Below are 27671 nucleotides of genomic sequence, written 5' to 3'. Positions count from 1 at the left end.
ATTGACGCAGTTAAACAAGAAATCATCGGGTCAATTTTCTGATTTTAGCTAACATTGACAATTCTTCTCAGAGAAGTAAAAAACTCTACAAGCTCTCAATAAGATGTGTATATTGCAACGTAGGGATTAGATAATATCTATACATATAAAATTTAACTTACAATTAGTTCAATTTATATAACTAACTATATTAATATGAATCAGAAATACTTGCTTTATGTCTTCTTGGCAATTAATGCAACTAATTATAAGTCGGACTCGGATTCAGCTGAAATCGATTGGTCGTCCTTATTTTGTATAATACAACGCTTCACTGGGGCTCGTACAACTAACATATTCTGACGCATTAATATTACAGTCACGAAAAAGGATAATGACCGACTCAACCGTTCGATCCGCCAACAGACTTTGTCGACAATTGCTTGCGTTTAATAATTAAATTATGTAGATACAAATAGATATGGACAGACTCGTAGTTACAGTTTTATTCGATTGACGGAATAAAGTTCATCGTGTGTCGCTTTGTCACTAGTGCCTAAGTAGATTAAACATTAAACAGCCAACTACCAGAGGTCTTTCGGCAACGCGCGGCCCAATATCAAGTGTCACGCGTCTGATTAAAACTTTCTTGAGCCTACGTATAGCACCGGCAGGCAGGTACTTTCACATATTTATGAAGTTTCAAGTCGAACTCAGTTCTAGGATATTTCTAGCCTCCGCCCATGGTTTGTATGCAAACGCCGACCGCTCGCGGCCGACGAACTTGTTCCCGTGAAAAATCATCAGGTTCCGCGGACGTATCGCAGAGCGACCTATTTCAGGCGCGCATGGTCACTCCGATGCAAATTGCCTTAACCCGCTTAAAAGCACGTTATTGGCACTGGGTGTCGTCAGTGTCAGAGCCCGCAGGGCAATCACGCTGCCAAATGTATGCAACGAGACACACCTGAAAGCGATACAAATCTATAATTGCGACAGCGCACGTCTTTTTGTCTTGATAGGCGAGTAAAAATAGTTAACTATAATAATTTCAACTTTGTTCTTTTATGTCGCAAGAATCACGTTAGACGATGAAAAAAATCCTTTCGCAACGACATAAAAGACGAGAGAAATATTGTTTATGTCGTCGAGTAAATAACATCGTGTCGTACAACGTATCGCAATTAGTTACTCAATAATATATATTAGCGTAATAGTCTATTTCGTCCAATATTGTTTTCATTATCAATAGTGCTTTTGTCTTGAAATATTTCCTCAATTTGATGTGCTGCGGTAATGCAAACACGATTTTGGCGAGTAACTGTATTATACGAAAATAGACAATAATATCACAAATTTTGATCACCTAATAATAGTATAAAGAATAGTATAGCGTGGTTAAATATGCTTAAAGGTATCTCTGGTGTCCATAATTATTGAAAAGATAATCTAGTGGTCATTAGGCATATCCGTATATCACAGATGACATATTAGGTCAATAAAATAACTAATGTTGTAATAATGGGGGGACGAGTATTATCATATATCATCAATAATTACAGATATATCACAAAATTAGTATCATTAATTATTAGTATGATCAGGCATCACATTAGTATGAAAATTATCTTGTACATATAATTAACTGAGACGTATAACTAAAATTTCACATATTTAGGTACATATTATGTTAAACATATGGCTAAAAAAATCATATAATTATAAGATGATTTTTTTCTGAAAGTATTTGAATTAAAGTACTCACTTAGCTCGTTATTTTGAAGTCAATATGATATACTATCTTGTCACTCCGGTCTTGTTGTAATATAATATTAATATATTTCCTTTGCCCACAACAGAAATGTCAAATTGTTTATTAGTGACATGCGTAATTACAGCAAAGTCGATTACATACTCGACATACTGAATTAACAATATTTTTATCGCAATGTTTGTCCATACGCTATGTAATTAAATAAATTGCATTAATCAAAGTATTGGAAAGATTATCTGTTAATGCAGAAGGTAATGATTTCCGCGAAATGCGGAAAACAAAAGCGGACAATATGGTAGTATAAAAGAAGCAATATATCATTAAGACAAATAGACGTGAAAATAGACGATATGATGTTACAATGAGATATGTTACACAATGCATACGACTCGACATTTTCATGAAAATGCATAAAGTCGGCGTTGAGGGATAGATAATCTCCCGGGGAAGGCTACCGTGTAGTTCGTCGACCAGAAAATAATTCTGAAAAAGCATAATTACGTATACTATGTCAGTTCGTGAAACTTGATCATTTTTTTTCTTTACCATTCTAAGCGCGAGCGGGTGCTTCAGCAGTGTTTTCTTTCGATAAAGCTCAAGAAAGGACAGAGAAAAGTTGAAGATAAGTGCGAAAACACTTGAGTCTTAACGGAGCTGCCGTTGCCATATGGACTTATCACTGTAATTTTCTAGCCGCGAAAGTATTTGTCGTCTTATCTTATAGTCCAAGGTGATGGTGATCGATAAGCAGCAGTTATTTAGCAGAAAATGCGATCTGTCATCGTCGCGTATCGTGTCGCGTCAGATCGAAATCGCGTGCGCAACCGTTCGATAATTATCTTTGACTTTTTTCCGACTCTCTCGACAATTTCGCGCACGCGATAAGAATTTAACGCGCGTGATGCTGCAACTTTGTGTATCTGTATCGATTGAAACACGAGCGAGGCGCGTTATGTACCTAACGGCAGCTCATACGCTTTATCTTTTAATTGAATCTTGGCTGTTTACTGTGCCTGATTTATTCGCGTGTACGCGAAAGAATGAAAGCCGAGACGAGTCATCGAGTTTCCAGCAGCCGTCACCGTGATATTTTGCAGTCATCCCCGGTTGTTTATTCGCGCCGACGACAGCGTATTCTCCACAAATTATTTCGCGGCAGTGTCGCACGCTCGGCACGCTACATTTACGCCACGTTCGTCATCGTGCGTCGAGTAGATTCTTAGCCATCATTCTTTTTTAAATACACACGAGCGTTATGTTCATTTATCAAATATATCCTTTGATCGAAACATCGATGGCCGACCGCGAGCGTAATTTTGATGCCGGGACACGAGCCCACAATAATTTCGTCTTTATCGTTAAATGATGATGTTCCGTTTGTTGCACGAGGTTGCTTTGTGTACAGCCAGTTTTGTTTAACATGGTCAGCGTGGTTAATTTCATCGAGTATTTTGAGCATCAGCACCACAATATAACAACGGCACGATTGCTCCGTCAAAACTATCACAGATAACAACCCAATTTTCCCCAATTCATTTACGTTATAACATGCAAAACGTTCTGCGTTTCCCACATCATTTCCTCTTCCTTTTATTTGCAAATCCGTTAATTAAGTTAAAGTTTAATTCCCGCGATGTAAGCGATTTGAAATCTACGAAATTTCACGAATTAAGGGCTGCTTCAGGACTGCAAATGAAAAGCAAAATATTGCTCTCCATTTAATCTCAAATGAATTTTAACACAGCCTTAATTAGTGCGGATTACCAAGTTCTTCTTACGAAAATATTTAAATTCGAACATTGAAAAGCTGTGTAAAAAAAAGAAGAAAATACGACATCCGATCAAATTTTCCCTGAGAGAAAATTGCCTCGCAGGGTTCGTTAGAGAATAAAGTTTTACTACCATAAGGACTTTGTGGGACACTCTACATAATTTCTAGCGAAGACTCGAAGAGCTTAATTGGCGCGCACGTTTCACGAACGACGCGCCCTTTCGCTGTTATCTACCACACCCCCCACGATTATTCGTGCATATTCGCAAATGCGGCCGTGCCCGCTTCGACAGGTTGCGCAGCGTACACTACGTGTACACTACCATCCAGCAAAACTCACCAACGAAAGTTTTGACAAGCAGGTGGATAGTGCGGCCTAGTTTATTTTCCAGGTATACCATGGGGAATAGACGTTAACTCCGTTACACGTTTTCGCTTCGAAACGAACAATACGTCGCGCGTCGGTGACCTGCGATCGTACTGTTGACACGATGCGTCTCCTCGACTCTTCCGAAGGCGTGTTATTTCTTGCAGTATCGCCGAGAGTGCATCCTTTCGTAGTGTAAACGAAAAGGAACGTATCGGCAAATCTTTCGTCATGTTCGATTCAAGCGGTCCCATCTGGCATTGTCTGTTTCACGATCAAGTGGAAAACCCAGGAAGATATAGAAATATAGGGCGTTGTTTTATTCACATCATGATACGCAAAATGTACATAACGAGAAATATTTAAGATAGATTTAAAGATCGGCCAATTAAAAGTCTATTTTCTTACAATAAAAATGTTAATAATAAAACTGTTTAATAGCAAGTCCCAAAGTCAAAAGTATAAATGTCCAACTTTATTGTATTTCGAGAGTTTTCACTCGCGTTAACGTACCTTTACAGATTGATTATAATTACTCACAGGAAAAGATATTGCGCGTGACAATTGAGTAAATTATAGAGCATAGGATTGATTGCCAAAACGTAGAGTGACGTTGCGAATTGTGACACGTATAAATTTTGCCATTGTCGCGAAAGCTTTCACCGAAGTATATGTTGCGTACTGTTGTCGAATTACAAAAATGATGCTGCCATTGTGAATTTGTGCAGCCGTGAATATTGTCAGTGTTGCGGAAGCTTTTGAAAGAGGACGCACTATTTCCGATGTACCGCGGCATGTCCCGGGATTATGGAGATTGACGGGTGATATTAATTCGGTACATTTTTAGTCACGACACGACACGACACGACGTGGCATGGCACGATCTCTGAAAGGACCGAAAGTCGTACGCGAAAAATCGATGCCGAAGTGCGGCAGGATGCGGAGCGCGCGGATCGCGATAGAAGCCACATAAAGGAGAAACGACGTCAGAGACGAACTTACGGTACAACTTTCAGATATTTATCAGGACGAACGCGTATCGGCGGGATGCAATCACTTGACTGTAGGAGTTATAGGGCCGTAACTTGCCGTCTTATGCAATTTTGAATTATGCCTCTATTTACGTTCGCGCATTATGTAACCCAGCCGGGCGATATGCTTTATACGCCGCGCGTTTACGATATCACGCTCGCTCGAAGAAAGATTATACTTCGGCTTTGCTACGTACCGGAGATCGCACGCGTAATAGCTTAGCCCCAAAGATTATGCGCTCTTAAAAGCTCGCGATATTTTTCACATCGTCCATTAATCGCCTCGGCGATTTGCACGCGCGCTCGCGCACGTTATCCAACCAAGACTTTCCAAAAGTCTCATGTATGAGGCTAAAAGTTCTTTGAAATCAAAGGATATGAATGGATAACATTTTATCTTTCGTTTAATTTCAGATACATTTTACCTCCGTAGAAATTATATTTGTAGTTTAATGCATGTTAAGTATTGAAAAGATGTACTGTGCTAAAACTAACAATAAGTAGATGGATGTGATATGGATATTTATCATATAATCTATTTAAAATATCTATTTAATTGCTATTTAATAAAAAATTGTGTAAAATACTGTGAAATAAGAGAATTAATCTTAAACAGAATTAATCTTAGAGAAGGCTAACCAGACCGAAAGCAAACACAAAAAAGTGCTCTTTTCGGCGGCCATTCTCGCTGACCGCGTTTGTCGCGGTTTTTCAGTGGTACGAAAAGAACCGACAAAAAAGCTTACTCGCAATGAGAGAGTGAAGAGAGTGAAGAGAGTGAAGAGAGGAAGAGAGAAACTGGAACACCTTTCCTCAAAGTGAGAAACGTTAGCAACGTCCGCGCGCATCGTCATTAATGTTGAAAGTAAAAGAAGATTGTTCCTGGCATACATTTGTAGGACGCGCGTCTCCCGCGGGTTTGCGACCGAAATTTTTACGCTCACGTAAAATTAGAATGTTCCGATTCAGCATCAATCGATACATCCTTAATCGGATTCCGAGGATTCTGCGGCAGGAATTTCCATCGAGAGATCAGAAACGAGAAAACGTTGTTTCGTTGCGATGAAATTTATATATATATAAATACATATGTGTGTGTGCATGTCGTCAATGCAACGAAATATTTACATATAATTGAGTTTGCATAGAATGATCCGTAATATTCGGTGGGGGATTCGCTGGAGACTCGCATTGACAGCATTCGGAACAATAAAGATTATGTTCGACGAATGGTCGTTGAACCGAAATCACAAATTCCCTTGTACGGTCACCGCTTGTGGAGAGACGGCAGGTCGTTGCATCTCCAAACAATTATTACAGTTCGATCGTTTGCTTCGACAGCCCGATGGCGCATCCTACAATTTGGAATTGCAAACGGGTTTGGGAATAGCCTTAAACTTCATTGTAGATTATAGATGAAGTTAGATGACACTATTATTCATGGATTCAGTATTGAAGTTTCGATTAAGTTCACGACGGAGGTAATACATTCTTCATGTGCTGCATGTGGTTCGACGGAAATATTTTATTAAAATAACATTTTTTATAGACAGCTATAAAAGTACAGAAAAGAATGTAATATAATGATGTTATATTGAATCCATCCATCGAGGTTTTGAAATATATAATATATTCAATATTTAATAACTTACTCCTTTTCATTTATCACGAATTAGGAGGAATATCGATAGTAATTAATAATATCTTTAGATCGAGTAATATTAAAAGTTTAAAATAACTTTTTGGAAAAGCTTTTTATAAAGTATGACTTATATCAGAGATTTAAGGAGAGATTAATATTTCGCTTTATATCGTTAAGCGAATTCGCCTAAAATGAAAGACGAGCAAAGAAGATAACAGCGAAGGGTAGGTAGATATTGGAGCTTTTGAGCAAACAATGTAATAACTTAGCAACCAACCCCCTGATTATGACTGGCGGTTTTAGCGTAAATCGGGAGCCTCCGACCATGTTCTTATCTGCATGCACGGATGTCTCAGTTTTTACGTGAAATATCTCGTGTTTTTATACAGTATATCGGGAGATGATTAAAATTGCGCGCGATCTCGCCATAATATTTTAATACAAATTTTAATAAATACGATGCGCTTCGCGTTACATTTACGTAATATTTCTCATTACACGAGCGTGCGACATGATTAATGTTATTTATGTATATTTATTGAAATATTATATATACATACAGCCGCGAGCTCTCTCTCTTTCTCTCTTATCAATTTTCATCGGGCCACTCGCATAATGCTACGCATCATCATCCCGATCCGTTTAAGCGTGTTATTTCCAATAATGATTCGTAAATTCGATCGCTTCAATTTTACGTAATATATTTTCGAGCAACCGCTATTACCTCCCGCGTAAAAACCACAGATATGTGATTACATGGGAAGAATATCCTCGATGTTTCACTGGGATCTAGCATGCCTCATCGCCGTTTACGTCGGCGATTTACGGTTGTGAAATAGGTGTGTTTACTAAGCGTTCGTGTCCTGGCCTAGCCAAGGCGATTATGGAGCAAGCGCGCTTAAGAGATAATACCGGGTTAAGGTGCTGAGAATCTTGGAAAATTGGATTCTCCGAAAATGCTTCGTATACTGTGACTATGGCCTGGCACTTTATCACGAACAAGATATACTCGCATATTGTTCGTGTTGTATGAATTGCGATGTGCGATACATATACGGACATAGCATGCATCTAAATTTATCCATATTCACAATAGAATTTAAGAATTAAATTTTAGCGGTACACTTTGTTTGTTGTAATTAATTGTTGTATGATTCTCTAACTCTAGAACAAATTATAAGCGCAAAGTTTTTAACGTTTTAATTTTCGAAAAATAAACAAGATACCTAACAAGAAAATAAAAATTTATCTATCTTAAAGTTACAAAAAAGTATAATGGTTTATATACATAAGAGAAACAATATTTTAATTATATTTTTTGTTTAATAAATTCTCTGCACAAATTCCTGTAGAGCTTATTAAAAAATTGATACTTGCAATTATTAACAAGGATATAGTTATCAAATTAAATAATAAAACGGATTGATGGTATCTATCAAAGAATGATTCAAGAACATTTGTTTATTTAAATGAATAATTAATACAAGCCGTACTGCGATTCTTTAATTTCATATAATCGAATGGTTCCGTAATTGAATTCTAATAAAAAATCCTTGCTTACCATCAGATAAAATTGAATAATTCCTTGAAGTATTATGCCGTCGAGTATTTTCTCCAGGGCATCCTGTATACGTGGTATCATATTCCTCGATGGTCACGTGAGCGCGCATCTCCCCTATGAAACTATACGAGTATATACTCGGAGCATGTACTCGATGCATGTAGAAAGATCGAGTTTCTGTTGCCAGCACCGTTGCAGTTTAGAAGGATCGCTTTCTTTAGAGAAGTCCAACATGCTTGATACGATTTGCACGTACGAGATTGGATATCCCATGAAAGTAACGTATCGATCAGGGCACGCGCATCTTTTAACGGCCGACAGAAATGCTATTTTTCGGCATCCGAATCTCGGCAAGACTTTATTGCTTAATCTTCCTCTGCTTTCTCTCCCTAGCTCCCTCCCTCTCTCTCTTTCTCTCTCTCTCTCTCTCTCTCTCTCTTCCTGGATTACTGGATTAAATTGGATTGTTCTTTAAAAGGGAAATCTCAATTCTCTTCTATCTTCAAAAGCGTACGTCTTTCAGCTGTTAAAAAAGTGAGCGAAACGCTTTGAGAGAAAAGTGCAATATTTTATTTTTAATATGTTTCTATTTTGATTTTTCCCACTCTGTTATTAGAACATTGCTAAAAGAGATTCATGAGGATCTATTCTGAGATTAACGCATTTGAAAGCGCAGAAATTAGTTAATTACTGCTTATCGCTTAAACGGTCACGTTAAGGGGGACTGAATCAGATCGAATGATTACGTTGCTAAGATGGCTTTCCGACTAATGAGAAACTGTAGATTAGTATGTATCGCCTGCATGCGCGATTTGTCGATATACAGCATGCTAATGCACGTACCTGCATGTAACCAGTACGCATCGTAATGTGACGTGACTTCAAAATCCCTTATGCTGATATTACACAAGCTAGCGTGCATACGAGTTGCCATGGTGAACACGTATCATCTTTTGTTTTTAAGTAGCTGAACGAAACCTCTCACAATTCACCGTTTTCTTTCAACTCTTTCGCTCTCCGTCGTTGATTTTTGCATCCTTCGATTTGCCTGATCTCGTACACTCGAAAGACTTTATATATTTGCTACAAATCGCTGATAGATGATATTTAGCGAACGTTTCTCAACAAATTTCAGAAACGAATATTTTCGCAATGGCTTTGCGAGTAACATAACATGACAAAACGGCAAAATTTAAATAGATATTTAATATTAAAATTGTTGATAAATATTCAATAGCTGTTTGCCATGACATCTTGAAGCTTAATCCTGTAGAATCTTACGAGAAACTCCGTATATAACATTCTTTCTGTTTTTCTCGCTGGCACGCGGTGTTGGTAGATTCCGTCATCCTATCGAAGTTTGTTGGGGGCGTGTGGTTCGAGAAAATCGAAGGGCCGGGCTGATTTTCCGATGTTGCTGTCTCTATCTTTCCGATCAGTGGCAGTAAATCCTGCGGCGTGATAAAGCTCACGCCAACAGTTCTAATTGTTTTTCCATGAATTTACGCGCGCGCGCGCGCACGCTCCAGCGAAACTTGTATACAAAGCACGCGTCCGCGAAATGAGGCCCCATAGACACAAATTGTCTCTTACACTCTCTCTCTCTCTCTCTCTCTCTCTCTCTCTCTCTCTCTCTCTCTCTCTCTCTCTCTCTCTATTGAAGTACATGTTCATTTACCGAGAGAATTTCACGAGTACCCGAGAATGAAAAGGCCGAAAGAACGCGTCGTGTCATTAGCGACGTCGGGTCTAATTGTGAATTTGTATCGCGGCGTTGATATTACAATGCTGAGATAAAGATAAATTGTACTAACTAATTGTTGCCGTAAATATTTAATATCATCGCATGCGACGAGTGTCGTGCATTTTAAAATCGCGTGTACAAGCTGAACCGCCGTCGGGGATATAAAACGTGCATACGCGCTGTAAGCTGTAACGCATGCATTTACATACAAACTGCGGCATAGAGGTCGGGCGAATTCTCTCGCGCCTCGCTATGCCTTTTATTGGTAACTTTTCAAACTGGATGTGCAACTCAACAAAAGAAGAGAATCGATAGGAACATGGTCCATTAACGCCTCGAATGCACCAATTTTTTCCACGTGAGATACGAAACAACGAAACGCGGATACGGTTAAAAAAGTGTACAAATGTTACCGACATACATTTTTACTACCGACTTTACTATCGATTTTATTAGGGATAGATTTTTCACTAAAGAGATTGAATAAAGCTCAGAATCATTTCTTACTCGAAGGATGAAATGAGAATATTTTCACGACGACGGGAAATCGAAACCAGATCTAATAAAGCAGACTGCCGAATTATTTCGTTTTCGCACGCATGCGACGGACGATATAAACAGAGAGATGAAATAGCCTCCGCACTTGCCGCAGCCCGATTACGCACGTATCATTCGTTCGCGCGGGAATAGTGCTCTCGCCGTCGCGTCCGTGTGTCATGTGTGCATAATATAGCTGCAACGGGCGACGGCCCCGGGGCACGAAACCGCGGTGCTGCGGCGGCAAAGCCGTGGCCTACTATAGGATGCAAATGTATATTGGCATTATGTTGTTGAAAATTGCGCGACGCGGCTGGTAATCCGACATGCGAATCGACAGCGCGCTCCCAACTCCTTCGAGACACGGAATTCGCCAACGAATGATTCCCGATCATTGCGCTTGTATTGCGACCAGCGGCTTAGTATCGATCGCATGCTTCGGTGAAGATTTTACTGAGTGACTATTGTCTCTCGTGCGTTTTTCACGAAATTGAAGTAACTTAGGTTCGTTTTGCTAGATGTTGCTTTATTTTCATGTTACGTTATTTTCAAGCTGAGAGCAATTCTCGTTACAGATAAATAAAATTTCTAGTTAAACAGATTACCTTTCTCGTAAAGAGTGGAAGTCTTCAAAATCTGTCAAATGTATTTGTTGATTTAACGAATATTTTTCTCAAAAATATACATCGAATATATTTTGTAAAGTAAACTATGGGTTGTACTATTTGTTCGAGAGAATGTTTATGCACGTTTTGATTTCAATCCTCGTTTAATAACATTGCTGTTATGACGCAATTTTACGCAATTACTTAATTGTTCAATTTTCTGAAAATAAAATTTTTATTCAGTTTATTTGCACTTTTCCTAAAAAAGTTGTCAGTTATCTTCAAATTCTTCATCAGCTATGTTTTTACTTTATTCGACCAACGCGAACGTTTCCATTATTTTGCGCATTTTTCACATTTGGCAAATTAATTGCGCAAGGCAAAACGCTCACTCCAGGATAATGCAGTGCATAAGTTAATAATAAAAATATACAAGAAATTCTGACGAGAGATGAGCGATCTCTTTGTTCCGAGCGAAACGATAAATTGCGAATAACGTTCGATGCATGGCACGCGCGACATTTCAAAGGCCCTGGCTTTACCGTAAAGTGCAATGGCTGCGGGGGTGGCTTTGGCCATCTATTAAATCCTGCGCGCTCACTGATTCGGGCATTAAAACTTTAGGTCATCGAGCAACGTACGCCTATGGCAGTCCAGCTTGAAAGGGGTCGCTGTGCGAGGCATGAAAAGGGATAACTGTTGTATAATCGTCAGTCGGACGGGGGAGGGGACAACTCGGCTCCATCCCTGGTCCATTTGATTTAATTGAATTCTAGTCACGTTCCCATCATTCTCCGTCATCATCAGCTTTCGGTAAACTAAGCTTTTTGCGATCCATTTAACAAATCGCCGCGACAGCGATTTGTATCGAAATTATTTTGCAACGTTGTTCACGCTATCGGCGTGATCATAAATATTTCTCACTCGCGCACCGTCTCGGCTGAATTTAATCTTCTATTTCTCGAATTAGAGATATGTTTGATTTTAGAATTCGCATATGTAAGAATTTTATACTTTCTGGCATCGCGATATATATACCGGAAAATAATCCGAGAACTTATAACGCGCACGTCGTATCGACGCGTGTCGAAATTGTACTTAATCCGTTTCGGCTTGATGTCGTTACAATGACGTTCAAGATTGGCCCGTGGCATGAAATAGAGAGCGGGCGTAACAGGACCTATTAAATGTCATTTAAATACCACGCTGCCACCTGAGCACTGCTCATGGTCATTTACCGTATGCCTGCCCGATAGTACGAAATGCAGACTACCGTGAAATTACCAGTGTACTAGCGAAGACTTGGCATTGTATTTCAATTTTTCTACGTGAACGGTACGATGCATATGAGCCAGCGTGCATATAATTGTGCATCACGACGCCGACGCGTGTGTTAAGATAAATGCAGCCGTACAGATATTTTCATCGGCTACTTTACACCTTACCTTACTTCTGCGTTCAATGCAATCGCGATAAAGCGACGCGTGTCGATGAAGCATTTAGCGCGGCTAACATTAATAAGATTTTTTTCGCTGCTTCGTATAAAGTCCGAGTCGCGTTTGCGCATCGCGCATGCGATATCGCAGTCGCTAAATTCATTTCACCGTAAAAGCGTAATAAAAGAGTGCGATCTCATAAAGGGGTTTCCAGCTCATTCGTACGCGATAACGCTCGGGTGTAATTAAGCCATTGCATCCCGCTACCTGATTAAAAGGATTAAAATACACCCCTCCATTTTGCGTTGCGTTATATTAATAGTAATCTACGAATGTCCCATCCGACATTACACGATTTGACAGGAGTTATCTCGCACGGCTTTAATGGAATTTGTTGATTAATATCCCTAGAATTAATACGGAAATATCGCGCTCGCTAAATTGCTTCGCTATTGCACGATCGAGTTTTTGTTATTGCATTCGACGACTATCAGCGTTGCAAATTCGATCGCGCTATGCGTTTCACAAGTGCATTTGTCATTACCCGCTCGTTTGTAGGACAGTTTTTAAAACTGGTTTCAATTTATTTTTAGATAGGACGACTGTGTTATTCTATTGCTTCAATTTTTCATAAGCTTTTTTTATGGGAATACAAAAAAAGGAATTATATCACGAATAAATGCGGTAGATATTATATAGCAAAATATTAATTATTTCATAGAGTTATTAATTTATGGAATAATTAATTAACTTTCATATATATTGTACTATTCATATATATTGTAAATTACCGTTTCACAGAGAATAACCAAAGATGGTTATTACACGTATAATAACGATATTATTTACATTTATAGAATTGCTAATAAACTGCCACATATCTATTAATCTGCGGTACCTATTATAATTTCTATAATATCACTATATGTAATTAACTTCAGAATCAAATATAGGACAAATTATATAAGAGTGAAATCCGATTGAATATATGAATGAAGGAAAAAGTCATTTTTGTATTGTGCCACGTTTTAGTTATTTCATTTATATTCTAAGCATACATCATATTGTTACATTTGATGTATTGATTGAGTCTGCTACTTTCTTTCAATCTCCTTCTTCGATTTATTATTCGTCTCTTAAAAAATATGTGTGAAAAATAAATAAACTACCTCACGTTCGGTCTTATAGTCGAAGAAAGAAACGGCTATGCTTTTCTATCTCACATCTCATTGCGTAATAAAAAGCCTGAAAAAAGAGACAGGTTTTTCCAAAGTTACTGATAGTGGTCACACACACACACACACACACACACACACACACACACACACACACACATTGTAAAAAAATGTTTAAACATAAATATTGCGAGTTTTGTTATTAAAAAATCGCACGAGGAGGCGGGGTGTTCTTTTTAATGCAACATATCGGGAAGTGGGAGATAAAGCACTTCGCTATTCGGGGAGGACTCGATCGTTCGGACGGCAAAATAACAGGCCCCGGCTGGCATGAGATTTTATGGGTATAGACGGGCACTCGATACGGTCCGTACTCCGCTCTACATATATGCATTCAAAAAGTGCCGCCCATAGTGGAAGTTGCAGCGCGTTGCCGAATGTGGGGGCATATTTTCAAACAAACCTTTTTTATGGACCGGCTGTACTGGTGAGTAATAAAACACTTCGGTACTTCCACAGGGTGGTTTGGGCCGTTTGATCCTGCGCATGTATTGTATGGGTTTGCCCTCGAATCGTTCAGTCAAATTCGCGTAACATCCTTAGAGAGGATCGCTGAAAAAATGCGACGATGTATTAATGAAAAAAAATATTTACTCCATAAAAAATATATATTCTTCAAAGTAAAACATTCGACTATCTAATCAAATGACACTAGCCGTTTTGATCGATATAGGTTTTCGTGTAATTGATATATTTGTTCCATGTTTGATTACATGGAGAACGCAAGCTGAATACACAAGCGTTAATTAACACATATTTACTATGCTATGCATCCATGTTGCAAAGGATGCAAAAGGAAATTGAAGACGAGATTGTCGATTCGCAAGGTGGATTAAAGAAATAAAACGAGTTTCTTCAGCAACGTGTACCGCGTTAAAAGCTCCGTATTGTATTTCTTATTTAAGCGGTCGAAGCGAGAAGCACGATGAGTGTGAAAACTCCGGACGGACGTGGAGGAGCGTCTTAAAAAAATCTTCGGAGAAAAGTACAGGAAAGGTAGAGTTTTCACGTGGTTTCCCGGGCACTTTCTTCTTTCCTGTCTGTTAGTCTACCGTCTTTACTCTTCCACCACGGAGAATGGTTTGCTTTTTCCACGTCACGGAATCGCCGCCGCGGAAAACGGTGTGCAGACCTTGCAGTTGTTGAATCTTCTGTGTTTGTACATTATCGCAGGAAGAAAGGGGAATATGGCTGCATAAAATAGAACATGATAATCTTACTTTAAATTATAATAAAATTATAATTAGAAATCTTGAATTTTATATATAAAATAATTTATTCTTCAAAAATAAAATTCGATAAAATAAAAATAAATTAATGGATATCATGTTGCTAAATGCGTGTACCAATAGTATATGGTATAGTTATGAGCTTTTATTTTTATACGACTGTAAAATTTTTGTCTCGGAGTACAACTCATTTGTCTTCATTAATGTGTAGAGCAAATTTACTATATGTAGTATATATGACTAAAGTAAATTGAACTGAACAACTGAACTCAACTGAACGGATATACCCAATCTTCTTGCTTTAACGCGACACAACGCGTTCATCCAGGCATTTCCAAAACAACATACGATTTTTTGCATTTCAATGCTGTCTCTCTCTATCTCTTTCATATTCTCATTTGCGAAAATGCAAATATCCATCACGCAAAGCGTCAGGCAATTACTCGGATTTAATAGTTCGTGAAAGTGTCGTTGCGCCTGTTGTCATTCTATTCATCGACTGTGCTCGGACGGGTTCGTTGTATATTTCCATTGTTCATAGCAAAACGTCGACAATCGTGTGTGCAAATAATAATGGGAATTGCTCACATTTGATGTAATTTGCACTTAAATTTCTTTATATAAATTCTGCAGTTTATATATTATAAATAATAGCGTTCTATATTTTTTAACTATTTTACACAATCTTTTTATGAGGCGTATTTTAGCTATTAGCGCATCTTTTACCAACTTAACGGTTGCAAGAATAGTTTCTTTGCAGACGACAGTTATCTTTTGGATAGAAAAACATAAATCATTGCTCTTTCACTCAGCAATGAATAACGAGATGATGTACTTCCAACGATACTTTTATCCTTAAGTCACAATCAGGTTTATTCGACAAAAATATCGTCCTTCTTCTCGTACTCACTGACCAGTTGAGTTCCTTGGTCGTCGGCTAAAAATCCGGAACTGTTTGTCTTCGGGGGGCGTAGTGACCTCAAGATTTACGGAACCGACAAAAAAGTTAGCGTTCCAGACGGACAGAATAGTAACTCCGAGAGCCAGTTGTATCGATTCGTGCCGTCGCGTCGAGCGAAATTCCGGCTGTCCGTCAACTGTTATCGAACGTTAGTAATCGCGGCAAGAATCGAGCGAGTTTTAAGTTGCCGTTGGCAAGAGACACGCGAATACATTCTGGATTAAATCGAGGACGAGGTCAAGGGTGAGTTTCAGCTGGGCTTGTCTTTAAAATCCGTCTGTGAATTTAGGTGGTACCACCTTCTGTGTGTAATCCGCTCCTACCTGGGATCGCGCGCAATCTCGATTGCCGATCTAAATTATCTCGCTAATTTTGCCCGGTATCGATTGTACACAAATCGGGATTTCTCTTATCCCCCAGGGTATCTTAATTGCGCATCGAACTCGGACGCGGCTGTTTCCTCGGAAATGGAGCACGAGATCAGACCTTTTTGACCTTTCGTTATTTAAGAACATGATAGATAATTAATTAAGGGATAACGATGGCCATTGAAAGGTTCCCCGGTGGCATTATAATGACATCCTATGATATAATGATATTTGTCTCCCCCCGTTGTTCGGAAGAGATTCGTTCGCGTCCCTCGCTTATGACTATTACGAAAATATCGGAAGTATTCGAAATTGGCTTCCATTATTTTCTAGCACTTTCTCTCGCGAATACGACCAATCTGGAAATTGTTATCCATATTATTATTACATTTATCGCGATATTCGCACGTATTTCCGTTATGAGTCAAAATCAATTTACCTTTTCCATTTGAAAAACGTCAAGTTCTCCATTTATATGCGATAAAACCGAGCCGAGACCACAGTCCATTTATGTAAAATGAGAAAATAAAGTGCGTGTCTCGCGTAAAAAAATTACAAAAACAGAATTACGTCTGCATTATTATCGTGAATCGATACAATGTCGATTCGACGAGCTGGTTTATTCTATTCGGCTTCGACATATTTGAGAGCTATATTTCATTCGACAATACAAAACAGACAGCGAATTTCTAATATGGGACACTCTGAGAAGAAAAATCTATACTAAAAAAGAGTTATTCTAACTTTCGATCATTTTAAATAAGAAACTACTTATATATACCCATACTTTTGTACATGTTGATTATACAAATTATTGATACTTAGTCGAATATTTTGGAAATAAATCGAATTTGTTCCTTGGAGAGAGACATCTCTATAAACTTGTTATGGATACATTTTTCATATCATGTTATTTTAAAATGGATATTCTTTATCGTTGCTAATAGACAATCAAAACTTTCTAAACGATTCGACCCTTGCAAGTAACCCTTGACGGTGCACTCTCGTGCTGTCTCTCCTTCAACGATTTTGGAAATTAATCGCGTTGCTCGGACCTCAAACCACGTAAATCGGCTTACGTACGTCCGGAATTTCTGCGGCCGCGCGTATCTCACGCTCCTGCGTGATCAACACCAACTATGCTCTCAACACGGCGTTAAGTGTTGGTGTAAATGTGTGTTGGTGCGTGTGTGTTTGCACGGACGTACGATGTACGGTGTATGTACGGGCGGACGCCGCTGTACTTCGGAAGCTTTTAGTCGTTTCATACCGATTCGTAGCTTAATTACATGGAGGAGAGCCGTTCAGATGAAACTCAACCAAGGCCAAACTGTGTGCGCGAAACTGCCCGAATATCCTATTCGACGTTAATGATGCTACTGACCCGCAAGCCCGCCCCTCTGCCGGTCCACTATCGTATTGCCGAGCTCCAATCCCCCAGTCACAAATTACAGGACGAAACTAGGTACGTGCTCGGCCTTTCTCAAGATCCATAAGGAGTCTTGGAATTACGAGGAGAAGAAGAAGCTCCGGGAATTACAGGACGCGCTCGCGTAATCACGACGAATGAACATTAACAAATTGGGAAATGCGCGTGGACGAGTACTTCTCGTAAGCCGGTGGGGGTTTTCCAAGGGTGATCCTGAGGCGCGCGCGTGCGCGCCCGCCTTCAATTAGAAGTCTCTTCCGCGGGTCTCTTCCGTAACTCGATCAATTTCAAGTTGCTTGACACCTATTATTTACGACAAAGACCGGCAAACTCGATGAAGCTCATGCTTGTAGCAACTACACTCGAAATATATAGCGTTTCAGCTTATATAGCAACCATATATCGAGTATATAGCGTATCGGCATTGGAGCCCGATATATCGAGGATGAAGAGCGAGTCGGTAAACTGGCCTTCAATTTTTGGCGCTACCACCAAACACGATCGCCCCCGATCGATCGGCGCTCATTCTCCCACCGTAAATTGAATTCCACGGATTACGTATATTGTTCGATGGAAATCCGTACGTGATACGCGATAAATCCTGCGGCCAGACCGAAAACGTAGTAAATATTCGGGCATATCGATTCTCTGTATCGATTGTATCGACGATAGGTGGGAAGAGCACGCGCGCATTTTGCGTCTCGAGGGCGTCTCGAGACCACGAAAGCGTGATATATCGAGCTGGCGATCGGTCGGCCGGTGTAATGGTCCGTTCGTGTGCAGGTGTTCTCGATGATGTCACGTAGGCCGGACAGCAAAGCGACCCCGACCACCGTCGCAGTGGCGACGGCGTGGGCGCCGCGCGCGGCGGTCGGACCGCCGGCTATGTCGGTTTGCATGCAAAACAAGAGCCTTTATCCTGACCGCAATTAATGAAAGACTCTGCACTTAGCGGACGTTAAATGCCGACATTGCGCGCGCGCACGCTCGTTTTGATAGTCGGATAGCGCGCAACAGCGGTCTCATTAAAAGCGGTTTTAATCAAAACACTAGCGACGCGGATAAGAGGCTTTGCCTCTGCCATTTGTTACGCAAAACTACAATGTCCTGGTCGCGCTCTGTATTTCTATTGTAATTTTAATACGATCGTTCACATTCGCGCCGTACACGCGAAAATAAGATCCGAGTATCTTTTATGTCGTTAATTAACTCCCCTGTTTCGTGTATCGTTATACAACCCCGTTTCGTGCATTGCGCTATGCGCGCTATAAATATGTTTATTAAATTAATAGCTTCCGTAAAATTTGGCGGAATTACATTGTAGGATAATATCGCTGCCCGATATTTAGATACCGACAGGCATGCTCGAATCAGCTAACAATGTAACAGAAAATTCGATATTTGAGAAATTCCAGTATCCGAATATTTCGGATCAAAACTCCCGCATTCGAATCTAGTCCAAGTATCCGATTCGTACGATTCGAACTGATATTTACTTACTAGGGCTGTTTGAATGCTCGATCGAGACGCTAAGAATTTTCGGATCGACACGCTGCATCGTATCGTTACTGCAGGTCCACTCCGTCCACTAGGCGAAAGCTTCCACCTTCCACCGCCACACCCACCTTGCCATGGAGTAGCCGGGGCTAAATTGAGTAGCGCGACGCGCGCCTTGCGAGTACCGCATAATGCGGCCTGACCCGGCCAGGACCTCGCGTGTAAAAGCCATAACTAACCTACAAATATCCCTGGGAAAGTTCTGTCCTGACCTCACGAGCCTAGCCGACGTAAACCGCATTGCCATTAAATGCTAGAAGCCCGCAGGCTGGACGCTCGGGTGGTTAGTGCTGGGGGGTGAGGTCAGAGGATCTCGTCCTCTCCCTCCCTCCCCCCACCCCACCCCACTCCACCCCACCCTGTTGCCACATGCAGCTCCTAAATATTTGATAATTCCCCAATGGTCAATTATTAACCGCCCTTTTACCGTAATTGCCGCGAACGGATTTATGCACCGACGAGAGAGCGCGAACGGCAACGTTTGGCTTCGAATCTCGCTGCCAGGGGTCTATTACTCGCAGTCGATTCGAGGGTCGGCAAAACGACGAGATGGAGGATGATCGTATCCAGCTCGAATGATGGATTGGCTTTTTGTTCGATTTAGGTGTTATCTTTTGTCGAGGGGTTCTTGCGTATATTGGAAGAAATATGATTATTCTCGGATTCATATCGAGTATTAATTATTATTATTAATTATTCAATGCTTCAAGTACCGCAGTTATTTCTCTTTAAATGACTTTTATATAGATTTCTATATTTATTCGTATGAACTTATATATTCTGACTTTATACCATCTCCTCAAAACTTTTATAGACGATGTTACGAACTGTAAATATTTCTCTCTGTTTTAGGTAAGTGACCTCAATACGGAAATAGTGTAAGCGGTATTTATTTTTGGGAAGAAACATTGATCCGACGTGAGAATAAAAATGAAGATTACGTAAGTAAATACTAAATATTATAACATGTAAGTGAATTGTCACTCCTATGAAATTTATCTTAGAACGTAGGTGTCTAGGGCATACCGATATTAGGAGAAAACGCTTTTCCACATATGTGACACAGAATTAATTAAGGAAAACGGTAGGGTGAGATTGCAGCTAATTATGAAAGGCAAACAGACATAGGTGCGCGATTTTACATTGGTGCGGCGCGGCGGGCGGAATTCGTCAGACAAATAACAGTTAGCAGATCTAAGGCAGTTGTTACATATTATCCGCGCAAAACTGCGAGACGATCTTATACCCGCGAGCTAATTAGGCAGACGAATCACGTACGGCACGTGGCGCATATCTCGTCGCTGTCAACGATATTCCGCGAAATGTGACAGATTAACTCGCGGAGTCCTCGCAGAAACGGTGGCATCGTAGCGGTACGTCAGTGCGAGACGGCGGGAAGGCAAGAGAAGTGAGAGAGATGTGGCCTAGTTCGCCTATCAGATCTATGAGGGTGGATGCTGCAGATACACGGCGTGATATAGCAGACATCGGGCCACACTTGGCACTCAATGTTGTAATACGGCGGCGCGCGGCGTGCGCGAGAGAGACGTCGTTATTAGTATTCAGTTTGTTTCGCGGCAGCAGATGCAGTTAACCTCAGGTCACGGAATCACGTTACGACCGACGCGACGAGGCGGCTCGTCGGCACTGATATCCTGCGATATTTCCGTTGAGTCTCGCACTAGCATCCGCGACATAAAATTGTCCCAACTAATTATTTCGGGCAAAAGCGAGCGCGAACCTGACCTGACTGACTTCGCGACGTGACTTCTAAATTCTGTTCCAACACGTCGCAGTTGCAAATGACGCACGATCGTGTCATTTGCCTTTCGTTGACAAGACTCCGAAAAATAAAGTGTTTCTTTTCTTTATTTTTTTTTATATGGATACACACAGGATCGTTGGATCAGGGTTTTGCATCAATCCTTATATACTTCCACCGTAGCGGTTCTGATTAGTATGCGGCCGGCAGTGTTGCGTCAGGTGCCATCCGGAGGTCTGTTGCCACGGCTATTGGTCCACAATGCGCATAAACGTATGTCTGCTATGCTAAAACCAATAACTAATTACGGGTTCCCGCATTCATTAACCACACGTGTGAAAACAGCGTTTCCCGTGGCCTGCAACCGGTTGTAACGACTGTCCAGGCGCGGCTATCGAATTCGCTTTCATTACACAAGAACACGTGTGTTAATTAGCAAACGCAGAGTCGATCCTTCCCTTGGTACGTTCGCTGATTCTTAGGAAATATTCGACGCGTCGTCTTACGCATCATACATTTTGCGTAATAATAAAAGTCCTCTTTTTCTCGTCGTTTCCACAATTTTTATTTGCGGAAGTTCAAGTCTAGCGTGCATCCCCTGCTGTTCTTTTTATGCAAGATTACATTTGTAGCCGAAGAGAGTTGCATTATGTATTCACGAGCTATAAGAGTTCGACGGTTGCTGTTCGCGTTTAAGCTTTCATTTGCCTTTTAGTCGCGCATTTAGCCACGACGTGCAAAATTAAAGAAAGTTTTTAGCATGCTACGCGTCTCAAAAGGACGCGAGAAATTTAGTCGACGCAGCGGTTTAAATCGACCGGATTTGCTTGCGCGCGTCGATCAGTCGTTAACGAACGCGCCGCACACGCGGCACACGAGCAATGTTGATTTAACCCAATGAGTGAGAGAGAGAGGAAGATTATGAACCGACTGCCCTGCAAAAAGTACGAACATGAAACGGGAAGAAAATACCCCTCTCCCCGTTGAATATTCATAGATTCCTGAAAGGGATTCTAGAAGAACCCCACGGCAGGAACGATCGATCGTCGCGGTACGACACGACGCATTCTCGATGCGAGCGCGAGCGCGAACGCGTGACGTTCCCGCGGACGTATATATTTCTTGAAGCGTGGCTCCGGAAGATGTTATCCCGCGGATAGATGCGAGCTATGAATAAATTTCTTTTAGTGCTTTCACTCGGAATTCGGTATACCAGGCCCATATTTGTATATGTCGGCTGTAGTCGCTCCCGAATTTTCACGACTGGCAGACTTTATGGATGTCATGGCGCATTTTTAGGACATGAATTTTCGGCGGAAACTATTATGACCCAGCGTTAGAGAGTGGGGAAAGGAGGACGAGGGTGAGAAAAGCGAGGGAAACCGGTCGAGTACGTTTCTGTTTTATATTAGCGCGGGTGCTGCATTTTCTGGCGACACCAGATACGGTTACAGGAATTTTAGTTATTCTCTGTCGCGTGTGTGAAATAATTTCGCGCGTTACGTGATGAAATTTGTTTCGCCAAGTGTTTCACATGTATGTAAGCGCATAAAACAGATAGATAGTGCTGGCTAGTTATTTTCTTTTTCACCATAGCGTAAGATGAAGTAATTTGGTGATACAATATTATCTACGATACGATCTCTTTTAACAGAATAACAAGAGCTCCAAATGTTATTCAACGTTAAGGTATTCCGCTGCTTGTCCGACGTAACACATTTTTACGCAAATGCGCTCGGTCTGTCGGAAATTCCGGTTAAAAAGACCCGCTGTTTGCGAACGCATAAAACGATTTCTTAATTCTATTAAAACTGCAGGCCGGAAGGAATTTTCGGAACTTTTAAATCCACTAACATTGTAGACTCTTCTTCAAAATGGAACATGCAAACATCGCATTTCTCTAACCCATAATTGCATGAATTTTTAAATTGCATCGATGAAATTATTCAGTCACTGACGCTATCTTTCGCAGGATTTATAGAAAAATGTCGCAAAAATTCTGAGCGTTCAGCTGATGCATTATACATTAAATGTGTCATATCTCGTGTTACGATTCAGTAAATATTTCATGTTACCATTCAGTATTCCACAGCGTATGAAATATAGCAGCGTCCGATGCAAATTCAACTTAATAGCGGCGCAAATCGCTATAATAGTCGTGGAGATGCGAATAATCTAATGAATAGAGATACCCGAGAGAACAGAATGCGGATAGAAACTACGAGACACCTTGTAATATACATTGCACGATATCAGTGTATGTCTTTCTTGCTGATTGAAACTAGTACTTTCCACTACGATGTCTTTTTTCTTACCCGCATCGATAATCTCTCCATCACGTTCATCGGATAGAAATATTCCTTCGTTTCTCGTAGCGGTGCTTCATTCATCGCTGCCAGGCAGCAACCTTACACTCTTCAAGAGAATCTATAATATCGCCGCCAACGAAAGTCTTCTCGATTCAGCCCATCCTTCCTCGGCTTTCTCCAACCTCCCCACATCACCCTCCACGTATTTCGTTCACGCTCCGTAAAACTTGAATGTCCACGTGCAGAATCACGATTGGAAGCAGAAAGCATCCGATCGTCCGTTCGCCCGAAAGCAATGTTTCCCGAAGATGGACTTTGCTCGTAGTTTTTCGCCGTGCGAAGTACAAAGCAACGCGACAAATTTCGAAAGTTACTCGCGAATTCTTTAGCGCTGAGATTAGAGAGCCGCGGTGGTCAATTACTTGCGGATTAAATGGATTATTGACGGTCGATGATGTTCAACAGACCTCTGCGAAACTTGCTCAATTGCACGCCATGTTCCTTGGCGAAATTATAGTTTTATAACAATCTCATTTTCTCTTCAATTTTGCGAGCAGTAGAATGGAGTAAAGTTTATCGTATCGTAGCATATATTACCTATTTTAGTCTAATCTATTATTATATTATATATCTCTTAGAATTTATAAAACTCAAAAGTAAAGATAGAAATAAAATAAATTGCTTATAAGAAAGAATAAGTAAAGACTGAGATGAAAAAATAAGGTTTCCATCTTTTAACGTCAACGTCAATACATTATTCGCGCGATAGGGAAACCTCCTCATAACTGTGAAAGAACACGAGTATCATATCGCGAAAGCACAGAGGTGAAGTGAAGGATCGGCTTACGTTACGGCACGTTTTAACCTACCCTCGGTCCTTCGGCTGGTGATCATGTGATTTGATCGTTAGATCGGCGGTAGAACGGCCAGAACCAAATTAGAAAGCGGAGTAATTGCGGGCCGTTTGCACGCTACCGACCAGTAACTGACCGAAATAACGTGGCTGGTATCCACGGCTAGGGTAGCGCATAGCCCCGCGTACCCCGTGAATCAGTGCTCGCCTCCCCGATTTGCGTTACGTATTAAGTGCTCGTTCTGTCTAGCGCGGCTGGGGAGAAAAATTTCGAGTGGTCGCCCGCGGAAATTGCACGCGGCGTGCCGTGACGTCCGACAAATGTACATGCCGGAGTCCTACGCGGGAAACACTGATGCGAATAAAAAAGCGCTGCCTTTTTGTCACTATTTTCTAGAGACGTCTGCCATTTTTCAAGTAGAAATCTGCGTGCGCGGGCGGCCATTCGCACGTAGAAATTGTTTCGTGAAAGCCGTCGCGTCGCAATCGCGTTTTCTGGTACCGCTCGCTACCGGTAACACCAGATTCGATGTTGTATGTACCTTTTGGACTCTAACTGAATTACTTCCGTAATTCAAATAGTGGAAAACGGGGGAAACAAAACTCAATGGTACGATAAATTGTTCTCGTCCTCGTCGGTGACCTATATTTCGCTCGGTATATCCATCCTGAGAATACTCTCCGCTCTCTGATAAGTTGACGAATAAAAGAAAATCATGGCACATGCGCGACCTCGCGTCTTGATAATAAAATACGCCGGTAGGAATAAGCGACTTAACTGTTTTTTTTTTCCAAATTGTTTCCTCCGCTTTTCTATGCAGTTCCGCACGTCATCGAGATGATTAATTACAATAATTTTTACGAACTTCAACGCTGATGCGTGACGGATAAACAGAGTTGTCTAAGAAATTTGACCGAGACGTGAATTTATTCCGTGTGTGCAAGGTCGCTCGCAAAAGCCTCGATGTAGTTGAGTTCGCTTATTATGTACATAGGATGCACGCTGGCATATCGAATGTATCCAAGAGCTAAGTTGAGCCAGTCCTAAATGCACCGAGGATATCATATAAACGTCTCATACGTCTGTCAGGATGAGACGTTGGCTCAATATGCGCTTCGAGCTCGCGTACGCGCGTGAGCGGAACGGCTTTGCCAATATACATATTTCCCCGTATTTTTCTCTATTTTTCCCGAACGCCGAGATCCGAGCGACCGAACGTACACGGAAGACAGAGCTGGGCGTCGTAAAATCCGAGCGAGCCGTCCAATTCCGTTAAAAGTGAGTCCAATGGAAAATTGTCGACGCTACTGACTTGCCGTCACGAAAAAGCTGCACACGGTGACGAAAAGCAAGGAAACTGCTCGTGCCTGCTGTGCACATTCTCTATCTTTCTCTTTCCTTCTTTCTTTCTTTCTCTTGCGATTCTTCTCTGCTCGGATTAGAAGATTAAATTTGAGTCCGGTCGATCGCGCGCAGGTCGATGGCCCACTCGATCTAGTACAATCGAGTCCCTCTCGTCCGATTACACGCTGCGACGACGACGTACAATTTCGCATCGAAAGATTAGCTTCCCCCGGATATCCGGTAAATATTAGAGAGCTACATTTGGCTCTTGATACGTCGTTAATTCGGATAGCTGAATTGATCGACGATCGTCAACTGCTATCCGATAGAAGTAAACGGATTATTTTGGCTGGAAACAAAAGCTTCGCAACGACGCGCAAGAATCACCGGAAAACTAAAGCCGGATATTTCCAGAGAGGTGGAGTGTTCGTTAAGCCGTGACTTTCGAAATTCTTACAATTACAATTGCGATTACGATTATAATTGCAATGGTTATACATCATTGAGAACAGCCTTTGGAAATTTTATTAACCGTACATGATTGCGTTGACGACGTTTTATTTAGTATAATTGCTAGGTAACTGCAAGACACGCTATATTTCTCTCTTTATAGTTATTTCGTACGTTCAAAAGAAAGAAAAAAATATTCCTCGCACGATATTGCGTTTTACGATACGTCAATTATATGTGAACCGTAAATAAAATCTGAAGCACGAGAAAACCTTACGATGCTTTAGTGAAAATAACGTAACGTCACGCCTGTCCGAATTGACCGATGAAATGCAAATTATATTAAGGCATGAATCAAGATTTGCAGGCATAGCAGCGACTTGAACGATATCGAGTATCACGTCACGGTTGAATCTAATCTAGGTATGTTACGCGATGTTACATGAAAATATACTAACGTTACACGAAATTTATTATTCGAAATTACTTTGACATAGGCATTTGAGATTTCTAATTCTACAGATTCACAGTTGTACATACTTATAGTTTCGGCAGAAGGGATAAAAACAAATGGTAGGAAGCGAAAGAAAAACGGATTTATTCGTATAATTTAGATCTTGGTAGCTCGTATAGGACACGTCGGACACGCCGGACACGCCAGTAGCGAACTCAAATGGATGTGCACCTCCGGAGATGGCGATGCACCCGCTCGTCGGAGATGGAGCGCATCGCGTCGTGTCACGCATACGCCCGTTAAATTTTCCGTCCCTTTCCACAGTCTCCAGTGGCCGCGCACGGTGGTCGAGCACGTCGACTTGTACGAGGTGGTGGCATTTAAATTCGCGAGTGGTCGTGATTGCGCTCGAGCGCGTACCAGCCCTCTCGATCGCGGGAGCTTGATTTCACTGATTCAATTGTTCCTCTCTTCTCGTTCTCCCCCTCCCCCTCTCTCTCTCTCTCTCTCTCTCTCTCTCTCTCTCTCTCTCTCTCTCTCTCTCTCTCTCTCCCTCTCTCTCTCAAAAGAGAGAGAGACTCTGGCACTCCTTCATGCCGATCTCCGGTTCCTCTTCGCTCCCGCGCCCTTTCCTTCTCTTCCTTGCACTCTTTGCATTTCCTGGCCGGCCTCTTGAGTCGCCCCTCCTTGATACTCCCTGTCGACCTGAAAACTTGGACGATTTTCCACCACCGCGGCACAGTCCGATCTGATATCTCGTCCTGTGGCGCGATGGAACTCTTTAATCCTCGATTCCTGGTTCGCTTCGCTACGCAAGATATCTGCTTTCGTTATTTAGGTCACGGAACTTCCCGTCAAGGATGATTTCGCAGAAGACGATTGAAAAGACAGAAAAGCCAAATTCTTATGAAAATTCTATTGTAGATAAGTTATTATATCTCTTTGTGTATCGTGCGTCTGATATTAATTTAATAGCAACCGAATTACTCAATTTAATTCGATAAATGTACTTCGGATAGCCCAACAACAAATTATAATTATTTTAATTTACTAATAACCAAACTCAATTCGAATTCGATAAATGTACTTCCGATAGTCTGGCAACAAATTATCATTATTCCAGTTCATAACGAGAAAATGTAATCATACTGTGACACTGTGGTATAAACTTATTATGCAACTCAATAATATTATACTACTGTTTTAAATTATCTATACCCGTATGCACACCATTGCAAGACTTTAAAGATGTTCGGTCTTAAATCAAAATTC

At 41.0% G+C, this 27671-nt stretch overlaps 1 protein-coding gene across 11 annotated transcripts in view; it reads left to right on the top strand.

Annotated features, from left to right (window-relative positions):
- Positions 1-27671, top strand: part of LOC139774149 (neurotrimin-like) — a 307096-nt gene that overhangs the window by 128511 nt on the left and 150914 nt on the right. For 2 of the 11 annotated variants that reach the window (XM_071709180.1, XM_071709178.1), the window contains one exon: positions 20079-20167. The exons of the other annotated variants lie outside the window; for them this stretch is intronic. The gene's annotated coding sequence lies outside the window, so the exon portion shown is untranslated. The remainder of the gene's footprint in view (positions 1-20078; positions 20168-27671) is intronic. 11 annotated transcript variants of the gene reach the window in all.

Source organism: Temnothorax nylanderi, unplaced genomic scaffold (assembly GCF_030848795.1).
Source record: "Temnothorax nylanderi isolate EJ_2023f unplaced genomic scaffold, tnyl_v1.0 TNYL_tig0074_pilon, whole genome shotgun sequence".
Lineage (NCBI taxonomy): Eukaryota > Metazoa > Arthropoda > Insecta > Hymenoptera > Formicidae > Temnothorax > Temnothorax nylanderi.
This window is presented reverse-complemented; position numbering and strand designations above follow the sequence as displayed.